Raw genomic sequence first — 12,723 nt, forward strand, 5'->3', positions numbered from 1 at the left:
AACCAAGTAATGAAGAGAGAGAGGTTGGACCAGGGGGTTTTCATAACCAAATAATGAAGAGAGAGAGGTTGGACCAGGGGGTTTTCATAACCAAGTAATGAAGAGTGAGAGGTTGGACCAGGGGGTTTTCAGAACCAAGTAATGAAGAGAGGTTGGACCAGGGGGTTTTCAGAACCAAGTAATGAAGAGAGAGAGGTTGGACCAGGGGGTTTTCATAACCAAGTAATGAAGAGCGAGAGGTTGGACCAGGGGGTTTTCAGAACCAAGTGACCTGATCAGGAATATATTGTTTTGTTCTCTCCCCCCCCCCTCTCTCTCTCTCCACTCTTTTCCCTCCCTTGCTCCCTCCAGATAAATTAGCCCAATGGGTACGGTAACACCCCCCTCCACGTGGCATGCTACAACGGGCAGGATGTGGTGGTGAATGAGCTGATCGAGTGCGATGGGGCGCTCTGCCTGGAGCTGCTGGTGGGCAACGGGGCCCTCGTCAACATCAAGGTGAGGAGACCGGATGACTAACACTGTCTCTGAACTAAATAACACCCTATTCCCTATGTAGTGCACTACTTTTGACCAGGGGCCCATAGAGCAAGGAGCCGTGATGACACTGCCTGTGTCCCAAATGGCACCCTGTTCCCTTTATAAGTACACTACTTTGGTTCAAAAAGTAGTGTACTTATAAATAGGGTGCCATTTGGGACGCACAAACTGACGCAGCACATGGCTTAGTATTTGGCCCTGGTCTACATTCAAATACCAATGGAATAGGCCTAACAATGCAAACTAAATGCAATCAAGCGCTCCTCCAATACGTGTTTGATTTTGCCTGTGGTCAGCAGCACAGACTGCCGTGTGAACCATCTTTGTCTTTCTATCTGCAGAGTAAAGATGGAAAGACCCCCCTCCACATGACGGCCATCCACGGACGCTTCTCCAGATCTCAAGCCATCATCCAGAATGGTGAGTCGCTGTGAATGCTCTCAACTGAATATATATGAACCAGTAGGCTCTTCAGCATTGTCTTTTGTCTTCAAACCATGATTCACTGGCACAGAGCAATGTTACTTGCAATGTGGTTGAACATGAAGCTTCATGAGGCCTCTAGGGTCAAGTGGTTGACGTGTGTCTGTGTGTGTCTGTGTGTGTGTGTGTTCTGTAGGTGCTGAGATCGGACTGTGAAGAAAAGAAAGGAAACACACATCTGCACATCTCTGCTCGCTACGGCCATGAGTTACTCATCAATACACTCATCACGAACGGAGCTGACACAGCCAAGTGAGAACACACACAGTTTCCAGCAAAAATGCAACATGCATCTGCAATTCTGTCATTGACCGAATTCCCGCTTGGAGACTATGCTCAACACATTGTGGTGTGTGGGGGTTGATAGACAGGGCATTGCAGCATGCTGATGTGTTGATCTGCTGTGGGATTTAATGAGGACTGTGATGTGGTGTTGTTTCCAATCTTAGCTGAATCAACTGTAAGTCGCTCTGGATAAGAGTGTCTGCTTAAAGTCTAAAATATAAAAATGTGTTGCAGGCGAGGCGTCCATGGGATGTTCCCCCTTCACCTGTCTGCTCTCAGTGGGTTCTCTGACTGCTGTCGGAAGCTCCTCTCATCAGGCTTTGATATAGACACCCCTGACGACTTTGGAAGGACCTGTTTACATGCTGCAGCAGCTGTTGGGTGAGTGGACTGGTCCAGGCTTTACACCAAGGAATATTTAGTTCATGAACTGGAAAGCCACCAGAAAGAACAAACACATATTCACACTCTTACATTTCACATTGTTTGGCAGTATTTAAAAATCGTATAGATCATTAGTGCGGTATCATTTCTGTATAATGTGGTTCCATGCCATGGTGGTATTGACTTGCGCTCTGGTCTAAATTGTCTTTATATCTTCTTGAAAGAGAAGAGAAACCTGCAAACTGCTCTTGCTAGTATCACTTTTTATTATTGCTTTTATTAGCATTATAAAAACAGTGATACTAGCAAGAGCAGTGTACGGGTTTCTCTTTTCTTTAAGGTTCTCATTGTTACCATCCACCTGATAGCTCAGATGTGAAAGGGCCTTTCTGAACTTGATATCTTGTTACCATCCACCTGATAGCTCAGATGTACGAGGGCCTTTCTGAACTTGATATCTTGTTACCAGGAACCTGGACTGTCTGAATCTGCTGCTCAACACAGGGGCAGACTTCAACAGAAAGGACAGCTTCGGAAGGTCTGTCTGTGGCATCAAATAACTTTCATATGTGATCTTTATGATAATGGGGAATATAGTATAGGGGCATATAGGAATTATTATGGGAAATATTGGGCGGCAGGTAGCCTAGCGGTTAAGAGCGTTGGGTCAGTAACCGAAAGGTTGCTGGTTCAAATCCCCTAGCTGACTATGTGAAAAATGTGTCTATGTGCACTGCAGCAAGGCACTTAACCCTAATTGCTCCTGTAAGTCGCACTGGATAAGAGTGTCTGCTAAATGACGTAAATGTAAAATGTAAATGTTTTACAGCTCCAATAAACTGTTTCTGTTGTTGATGTTGAATGGTTTCTGTGCGTTCTTCTAGGAGTCCTCTGCATTATGCGGCAGCCAATTGTAACTACCAGTGTCTGTTTGCCTTGGTGGGGTCTGGGGCCAGTGTGAACGATCTGGATAAAAGGGGTTGCACCCCGCTCCACTACGCTGCTGCCTCCGACACAGACGGAAAGTACGTCTCACACCTCTCTTACTGTTGTGTGTGTTGTGGTGCCATGATCTTTCACATTTCACTGTAGTCTGGAGAGTATGTTGTGGTGCCATGACCTTTCACATTTCACTGTTGTCTGGAGAGTATGTTGTGGTGCCATCACCTTTCACATTTCACTGTAGTCTGGAGAGTATGTTGTGGTGCCATGACCTTTCACATTTCACTGTAGTCTGGAGAATATGTTGTGGTGCCATGACTTTTCACATTTCACTGTAGTCTGGAGTATGTTGTGGTGCCATGACCTTTCACATTTCACTGTAGTCTGGAGAGTATGTTGTGGTGCCATGACCTTTCACATTTCACTGTAGTCTGGAGAGTATGTTGTGGTGCCATGACCTTTCACATTTCACTGTAGTCTAGAGTATGTTGTTGGCCGTGTTTGAATACATACTAGTGTTAAATCTGCAGTGTGAAAGCTTGGCCACGTCTCCTTTGGGAAAGTGTCTCTGCTTGCTTATCTGTCTGTCTTGATGTTGGTATAATGATTAGTGAACTCTTGACCTCTGACCTCTAGGTGTCTGGAATATTTGCTGCGAAACGACGCTAACCCAGGGATCAGGGACAATCAGGGCTACAACGCAGTCCATTACGCGTCTGCGTACGGACACCGCCTCTGTCTGGAGCTGGTGAGTCAGAACCACATAGTGCATTCACAGACCATTTTGTCTGCGTCCCAAATGGATGTAAGGCCCATAGGGCTCTGGTCAAAAGTAATGCACTATATAGGGAATAGGGTGCCATTTGGGACAGACATTGATATTCAGTAGGTTTTAAGGTATGGTTGCATGTTTGTCGTGGCCGCATCGTCACTCTTGATGTTCTTTTTCCAGATTGCAAGTGAAACACCTTTAGATGTGGTAAGTACCAGTTGGTTACTTTTCCTCACACTAGCTTGTTTAAGATACGAATGCAACACCCCAGTATGTCTGCAGGGGCTGGTCACTGAGATTTACAACATGAAACATGCTACTAGACTAACCTTCAAAGTAAATATGTTACAAGTCTAAACTGGCCCGTCCTTGTCTTTCCCCAGCTAATGGAAACCTCAGGGACAGACATCCTGAACGACTCTGATGTCAGAGCTCCCATCAGCCCCCTACACTTAGCTGTGAGTAAAGCCTACCTGCTCCTGTAGGGGTCTCGCCACATGACAAATGGCACCCTATTCCCTATTTAGTGCACTACTTTTGACCAGAGCCTTATGGGCCCAGATCAAAAGTACTGCACTACATGGGAAATAGGGTGCTATCTGGGATGCAGGCATGGTGTTGTTTTTCCACGAAAAGTTGATTGTCCAGACACTCACACACCATGTTCCTATCTGTTCCTGATTAGTGTAAAATACATGCATGTTTTGACACAGTGATGATGAGGATGATTTCCTTATTTTGCCATTTGAGTTAATCAACCTCCAACAGAGGAGAAGTAGAGTGTTTCTAAATCTCACGCTTGGCAGGGACCTTCGATGTTGATGCTGGGCGGGAGAAAAAATGGGCACCCGATTTGAGAGACACTGGTCTACTTTAGGGGTCTAGGACTGTTTCTGTTCAGGCATAGCACTGGTCTACTATAGGACATTGATTATATTAAGAGTGTATATCTGTTCAGGCGTACCACTGGTCTACTATAGGACATTGATTATATTAGGAGTGTATATCTGTTCAGGCATACCACTGGTCTACTATAGGACATTGATTATATTAGAAGTGTATATCTGTGCAGGCATACCACTGGACTTTGCTTCAGACTGTGTGTTTGTTTCCATTCAGGCGTACCACGGCCACCACCATGCTATGGAGGTCCTGGTTCAGTCTCTGCTGGATCTAGACGTGAGGAACAGCCAGGGGCGCACCCCTCTGGACCTGGCTGCCTTTAAAGGCCATGTGGAGTGTGTTGACGTCCTCATCGACCAGGGAGCCTCCATCCTGGTTAAAGATTTCACCCTGAAGAGGACCCCCATCCACGCTGCAGGTACGCATAGGATATCACGTAAGACCTAGAGATTCTGTCATTCAAAAGTTTTCCTTACCAAGATGGACATTTGTTTGGTCATGTTGCTAGGATGCCAATGTCCACTCTAGGGATATTATATAGCATAGTGTGAAAATGCCCACTACACACTGATCTAAGGTCATTTTTTGTCATTATTGCTGAGGATCTGGGGAGGGTAAGCTGATCCTAGATCAGTGCACAGGGGGACTTCTATCCAGAGTCAGGTACACAGCTAGCAGGTGACAGGCTTCGAGGGCCTCAGCCGCAAAATGTTTTATTATCTGCTGTGTTAACATCATGAGGATGTCATCTACCAATACCACTGTTCTAGAAATCTGTCTGTTCATGTGAAGGTGTATCGTCCAGCAATCAGCTCATATCCTCTCTGTTTAGCCTCCTCTAGCTACCAACGGTCAATCATCTCACATTCTTATATCCTCTCTGTTTATCCTCCTCTAGCTACCAACGGTCAATCATCTCACATTCTTATATCCTCTCTGTTTATCCTCCTCTAGCTACCAACGGTGATTCGGAGTGTTTGCGTTTGCTGATTGGAAATGCTGACCTCCAGGGTGCAGTGGACGTTCAAGACGGAATGGACAGTAAGTCAATTGGGTTTTGGATACAATTCCTGAAATAAAGAGATTTTGACACTAGGTCTTCGTCCCAAATGGCACCCTATGCCCTACTTGGTGCACTACTTTAAACCAGAACCCTATGGGCTCAGGTCAAAAGTAGTGTACCATATAGGGAATAGGTTGCCATTTGGGACTCAGCCTGGTTATTACGGGACTCAGGCAGGTTATTACGGGACTCAGCCTGGTTATTACAAGTTTGTAAAATGACCTTGTTGTCTTGTGTATCAGAACCCCTCTGATGCTGTCGGTGCTGAGCGGACACACAGACTGTTTGTACTCACTGCTCAACAAGGGAGCCAGCGTAGAAGCCAAAGACAAGTGGGGCAGAACAGCGCTACACAGAGGGGTGAGGAGGAGAGCTGGCTGTATACGCTCACACACAGAATGAGACGGGGAGGCTCAAATATACATATTATCTTCAGAAAAGTAGTTGTCCATGGGTAGTGGTGTATTCATCCCTGTAGGGCAGTGGTCACCAAACTACGGCCCGCTGGGCCGGATACGGCCCGTCAGCACATTTGGCCCGGCCCTCTGAACAATACCAGAGACGCTATCGGATTTTTTTCCTATTTGGCCTCCAGAAAAAAAATCCTAGGCCCTGTCAAAGAGAGAACGGAATAATGGCGAAAAGGTTAGGTAAGAGAAAAATTGATTCAGAATGCAGGGTATTTAACCTGCAGTGGACAAACGATTATTTTTTTGTTCAATGCAAAGAAAAGGCTGTTTGTCTCATCTGTCAAGAGACGGTGGCGGTATTCAAAGAATACAATCTTCGCCGACACTATGAATCCCGTCACAAAGACAAGTACGATAGCTTGCAAGGCCAAATACGAGCAGACAAACTCTCAAAGCTAAAAAGTGGACTACTATCTCAGCAGAATACATTTGTACGCCAAGCTCAGCTGAACCAGGCATCCGTTCGGGCCAGCTTTCGGGTTGCTAAACTGATAGCAAGCAGCGGTAAGCCTTTCACTGACGGAGAGTTTGTTAAGAAATGTATGGATGCTGTCGCGGAGGAGGTGTGTCCCGAGAAGAAAGATGCATTTAATGCCGTAAGTCTGTCGTGAGTACAATCACCAGACGCGTTGAAGAAATCGGGAGTAATGTATATGCCCAGCTGCAGCAGAAGACGCAAAGAATTTGACTTTTTTTCATTAGCACTGGATGAGAGCACGGACGTAGCAAGACACAGCGCAACTGCTCATTTTTATTCGTGGAGTTAGCGCAAACTTTGAGATATGCGAGGAGCTGGCAGCCCTCCAAAGTCTCAAAGGGACTACAACGGGAGAGGATATTTTTGACAAAGTGTGCCAAACCATGGAGAAGTTGGACCTGGACTGGTCAAAGCTAGCTAGCATCACGACTGACGGGGCTCCTAGCATGGTGGGCGAAACTCGCGGTCTAATAGGACGCATGAACCGGGAGTTGGAAAAAAGGGGTCTCACCGCCCCGCTACGAGTCCACTGCCTAATTCACCAGCAAGCACTGTGCTGCAAAGTGTTGACGTGGGATTCTGTAATGAAGGTTGTGGTGTCGTGCATAAACTTCATCAGAGCAAAGGGACTTAAACACAGGCAGTTCCAAGAATTCCTGTCTGAACTGGAGTCTACGCACGGAGATGTGCTGTACTACACAGAGGTCCGATGGCTGAGCCGGGGCAGAGTTTTGAGGCGTTTTTACGAGCTGCTACCCGAAATTAACGCATTTCTTCATTTAAAAGACAAAACGGTCCCAGAGCTGATCGACCCAGAATGGAAATGGCACCTCGCATTTTTAACAGACGTGACAGAAATACTTAACAGCCTTAACTTGCAGCTACAAGGCGAGGGGAAACTCATTTGCGACATGTATTCACACATAAAAGCATTTGAGGTGAAATTAGCGCTGCTTTTGGAACAAGTGAAAAGCGCAACTTCGTCCATCTTCCTGCTACCCAAAACCTGTCGACAGAGAACCCAGCGGTCCCGTTCCCAGCTGAAAAGTGCGTGGAAGCACTGGAAATGCTGAAGGCGGAGTTCGGTGTGCGATTCAGTGAACTACATGTTCATGCAAAAGAAATCCGTCTTTTTCAGAACCCCTTTGTTGCCGACATTGATGAAGCCCAGCCTTCATATCAGTTTGAGTTGGCTGAGTTACAGAACTGTGATGTTCTGAAAGACGCATTCAAGCCCAACAGTCTCATTGACTTCTATGCCGCCCTCCCAAACGACACATATCCAAACATCAAAAAACACGCAATGAAAATGTCCACAGTTTTTGGCAGCACGTATATCTGCGAGAAAACCTTTTCTCGCATGAAACTGCTGAAAACTCTGATGAGATCAAGATTGACAGATGAACATTTGCATCAGTGCTTGAGACTGGCTGTAACTAGAATGGAACCTGATATTCAACTTCTCACCAGCCAGATGCAGGCCCACAGTTCACACTGATGAACATACATAGGTAAGCTCACTTTTCTGACTTGAATGAGTCATTCTGAGCATAAACAAATATAATCATAATAAAATCTACTGGGATAAAATCCATCTTTACAACCATACTGGTAGTGAAATGTATTGTGCTGTGTAGGTGCTGTATCACTTAGTTCAGTTTCTCAACCTGCTTCCTTTGTGGTTTTCACAGGGAAGTTGATGAGAGAGAGCTGCAAACAGCGGTGTCTACAAGCCTACTGGAACCTACAAAAGGATTATAAGGAAGGAACACAAGAACTTTAAGAGACTGCTCATATGTGTCAGAGAGATTCTGCTCTGACAACTGAGCTGAACTTTTATCTGTTAAGATTGTGCATGGCACAACAGAAAGTTAATGTTCCATGGCTTTTTTTTCTATGAAGAACCCAGAGAGAGTTATTTAGTTATTATTTATTTCATAAATAGTGTTATTTATTTCCTGTTTTTTCTGTGAAGAACTCAGAGAGGGTTATTTAGTTATTATTTATTTCATTAATAGTGTTATTATTTGTTTCCTGACTTTTTTCTGTAAAGAACCTGGAAAGGGTTATTTGGTTATGTGTGGCTTTCTGGAAAACAATAAATTTTTTAAGCTCCCCTACGATCGTCACACTTTTTCTGTTACAAACTGACACCGGCCCCCCATCAGAGAAGGGAAAAGTTATGTGGCCCTCACAGGAAAAAGTTTGGGGACCCCTGCTGTAGGGGGACCTGTCTCCAGACATCATTTGTAATAATTGATGATTCATTATTATATCATTGATTATTAGTTATTCAAATCCATTCTTGTCTCCCCGCCCTTCCTCCCAGGCGGTGACGGGTCATGAGGAGTGTGTGGAGGCCCTGCTGCAGCACAGCGCCAGCTTCCTGGTTCGGGACTGTAAGGGGTGAACCCCTGTCCACCTGGCGGCGGCATCCGGACACATCGGGGTGCTGGGGGGGCTCCTACACGCCGCCCAGTCAGTGGAGACCCTCCCCGTCATCACAGACAACCAGGGCTACACGCCACTACACTGGGCCTGCTACAACGGTACGTACTGGACTAACGGAACACTAGATCTTTTCTGATTTTCTCTCTTCAGCGCCGTAAACATGTCCCTGAATTAGGCAGGCCATACAACGGTACGTACTGACTAACTGGACTGTAGCTCTGTTCTCTCCTCCATGAAGTGTACACTCATTCACTCCCTCTTGTGGCTTGAAAAGCATTCGATTGGTGTGGACGGAGCTATGTGGGGGAATGAACAAGACTACAACAGAATTAGGGGGTTATGACTCTCAGTGGAGGACCTTACACTGAAACAGGACTTTGTCAGGGATTGACATAGCATATGTTGTAGCTAAAACATCTTTTGTGACTTCACCATTGTCAGATGTGTAGCTTTCTCTGAGAGTATTGTTGTGGTCTGCAGCGACGTCATCTTTTTCCTGTATGAATCAATCTTCCACTAGGCCATGACACCTGTGTAGAGGTGCTGCTGGAACAGGGGGTTTTCTACAAGACCGAGGGCAACTCGTTCAGCCCCCTCCACTGTGCTGTGATCAATGACAACGAGGCGCTGCAGAGATGCTGATTGACACTCTGGGGCCGGCCATTGTCAACGCCACTGACACCAAGAACCCGGTAACTACAGCACATGACAAAGTCCTTTTCTTCTGGAGAATAATGTTGTTTTGGGAATAAAATGACCTCTGGGGTTGGATGAGGGATTGTAGATTACTTTTAATACATCTATTAGTGATTTTATATTTCTATGGTATAAACAGGGTTAATTGAACAAACTTGTTTATAACAGTCCTACATGATATCGGTTAAATAAGTTTCCTCTCTCTCCAGGACCCCCCTGCATGCGGCGGCTTTCACGGACCACGTGGAGTGTCTTCAGCTGCTGCTAGGCCACAACGCCCAGGTCAACTCCCCCGATGCCTCCGGGAAGACCTCCCTCATGATGGCTGCTGAGAACGGACAAACCAACGCTGTCGGTACGCAGCCCCCTCTCCTCCGCTTTGCCTCGCCCAGCCGGCCTAAGTTCAACATATCTGTTTTACATTTTAATAAGTCGCTTCATTTCCTAATTGAGTTTCTTTATGTTTCTCTGTCTGTGTCAGAGCTGTTGGTGAGCAGTGCCAAAGCAGAGCTCACCCTGCAGGATGCAGTCAAGAACACTGCTCTTCATCTGGCCTGCAGTAAGGTGAGCATCCCCACATGAAGATGACTTTTCATCTGAACAGTTGGCTCTCTCTGGTTAAAATGTTGGTCTGACATGTTTGACTCTGGTTTTTAAAGGGGCATGAAACCAGTGCCTTGTTGATATTGGAGAAGATTACAGACAGGAACCTCATCAACTTGACTAACGCAGCCTTACAGACGTACAGTGGGGGGGAAAAGTATTTAGTCAGCCACCAATTGTGCAAGTTCTCCCACTTAAAAAGATGAGAGAGGCCTGTAATTTTCACCATAGGTACACGTCAACTATGACAGACAAATTGAGATTTTTTTTCTCCAGAAAATCACATTGTAGGATTTTTTATGAATTTATTTGCAAATTATGGTGGAAAATAAGTATTTGGTCACCTACAAACAAGCAAGATTTCTGGCTCTCACAGACCTGTAACTTCTTCTTTAAGAGGCTCCTCTGTCCTCCACTCGTTACCTGTATTAATGGTACCTGTTTGAACTTGTTATCAGTATAAAATACACCTGTCCCCAACCTCAAACAGTCACACTCCAAACTCCACTATGGCCAAGACCAAAGAGCTGTCAAAGGACACCAGAAACAAAATTGTAGACCTGCAATAGGCTAGGAAGACTGAATCTGCAATAGGTAAGCAGCTTGGTTTGAAGAAATCAACTGTTGGAGCAATTATTAGGAAATGGAAGACATACAAGACCACTGATAATCTCCCTCGATCTGGGGCTCCATGCAAGATCTCACCCCGTGGGGTCAAAATGATCACAAGAACGGTGAGCAAAAATCCCAGAACCACACGGGGGGACCTAGTGAATGACCTGCAGAGAGCTGGGACCAAAGTAACAAAGCCTACCATCAGTAACACACTATGCCGCCAGGGACTCAAATCCTGCAATGCCAGACGTGTCCCCCCTGCTTAAGCCAGAACATGTCCAGGCCCGTCTGAAGTTTGCTAGAGTGCATTTGGATGATCCAGAAAGGATTGGGAGAATGTCATATGGTCAGATGAAACTAAAATATAACTTTTTGGTAAAAATTCAACTCGTGTTTGGAGGACAAAGAATGCTGAGTTGCATCCAAAGAACACCATACCTACTGTGAAGCATGGGGGTGGAAACATCATGCTTTGGGGCTGTTTTTCTGCAAAGGGACCAGGACGACTGATCCGTGTAAAGGAAAGAACGAATGGGGCCATGTATCGTGAGATTTTGAGTGAAAACCTCCTTCCATCAGCAAGGGCATTGAAGATTAAATGTGGCTGGGTCTTTCAGCATGACAATGATCCCAAACACACCGCCCAGGCAACAAAGGAGTGGTTTCTTAAGAAGCATTTCAAGGTCCTGGAGTGGCCTAGCCAGTCTCCAGATCTCAACCCCATAGAAAATCTTTGGAGGGAGTTGAAAGTCCGTGTTGCCCAGCGACAGCCCCAAAACATCACTGCTCTAGAGGAGATCTGCATGGAGGAATGGCCCAAAATACCAGCAACAGTGTGTGAAAACCTTGTGAAGACTTACAGAAAACATTTGACCTGTGTCATTGCCAACAAAGGGTATATAACAAAGTATTGAGAAACTTTCGTTATTGACCAAATACTTATTTTCCACCATCATTTGCAAATAAATTCATAAAAATCCTACAATGTGATTTTCAGGATTTTTTTCCCTCATTTTGTCTGTCATAGTTGACGTGTACCTATGATGAAAATTACAGGTCTCTCTCATCTTTTTAAGTGGGAGAACTTGCACAATTGGTGGCTGACTAAATACTTTTTTCCCCCACTGTACGTATGGTTCAGCTGTATTAATTGGGCCATAAGAATTAGAAGAAGTGCACTATATAGGGAATAGTCTGGCATTTGGGAGGTATCCTCATTTGCTGCTGGCTAACCTGACGGTACTTTCTCCCTAGGCCGTTACACGTTGCAGCCATAAATGGTCTGATGGTGGTGGTTCAGGAGCTACTAGTGAAGGGTGCTAGCGTGCTCGCAGTCTATGAGAATGGTAAGATCCATAACGCTAACACCATTTTCTTCTGTACTTCTCTTCTCAATGTGTCCACAAATGTTTCTCTCTAGTCCACTGCTTGGTTATTGTCTTAACTTTGTATCTCCTAGCCTGCTGTTATTTCATGTTTTTCACCAAAAGTGTTATAGTAAACGGTGATGCTCCTGAAGTGACCCTCTGCTGTTCTGTTTGAACCCCTCAGCTTACACGCCTGCCTTGGCCTGCGCCCCCAACAAAGACGTGGTGGACTGCCTGGCACTGATCCTGGCCACCATGATGCCCGTGCCCCCCTGCAACCCGGCGCCCAGCTTGTCCTTCAGTGCCATTAACCACTACACCACCAGCCCCTCCAAGAGTGTGACCTTCGACAGCCTGCCCGTGCTGCGCAGCGAGCACAGCTCCTACTGCAGCTTCAACAACATCGGCCACCGCGACCACGATGGAGGCTTCTACAAGGATGAGGAACTCAACGACTCAGACTCAGAGACATACTGAGGGGGGTGGTGGTCGCTGCCCAGGAGGGGAGCCAAGGGCAGGCGGATGGACAGTGAAGTGGGGCAGAGGCCACAAACAAATCCACACATACACACTGTGTCTTAAATCACCACAGCCAGCTTTGGGAGGGCACGAGCCGAGACAGTCCGCACAGGAGCCTTAAGAGTCCCGCAGTTGGAGAGAGAGAAATGGAG

At 46.0% G+C, this 12,723-nt stretch overlaps 1 pseudogene; it reads left to right on the forward strand.

Annotated features, from left to right (window-relative positions):
- Positions 1–351: 351 nt before the first annotated feature.
- LOC121564992 lies at positions 352–12,723 on the forward strand (annotated as a pseudogene).

This window comes from Coregonus clupeaformis, unplaced genomic scaffold (assembly GCF_020615455.1).
Source record: "Coregonus clupeaformis isolate EN_2021a unplaced genomic scaffold, ASM2061545v1 scaf0913, whole genome shotgun sequence".
Lineage (NCBI taxonomy): Eukaryota > Metazoa > Chordata > Actinopteri > Salmoniformes > Salmonidae > Coregonus > Coregonus clupeaformis.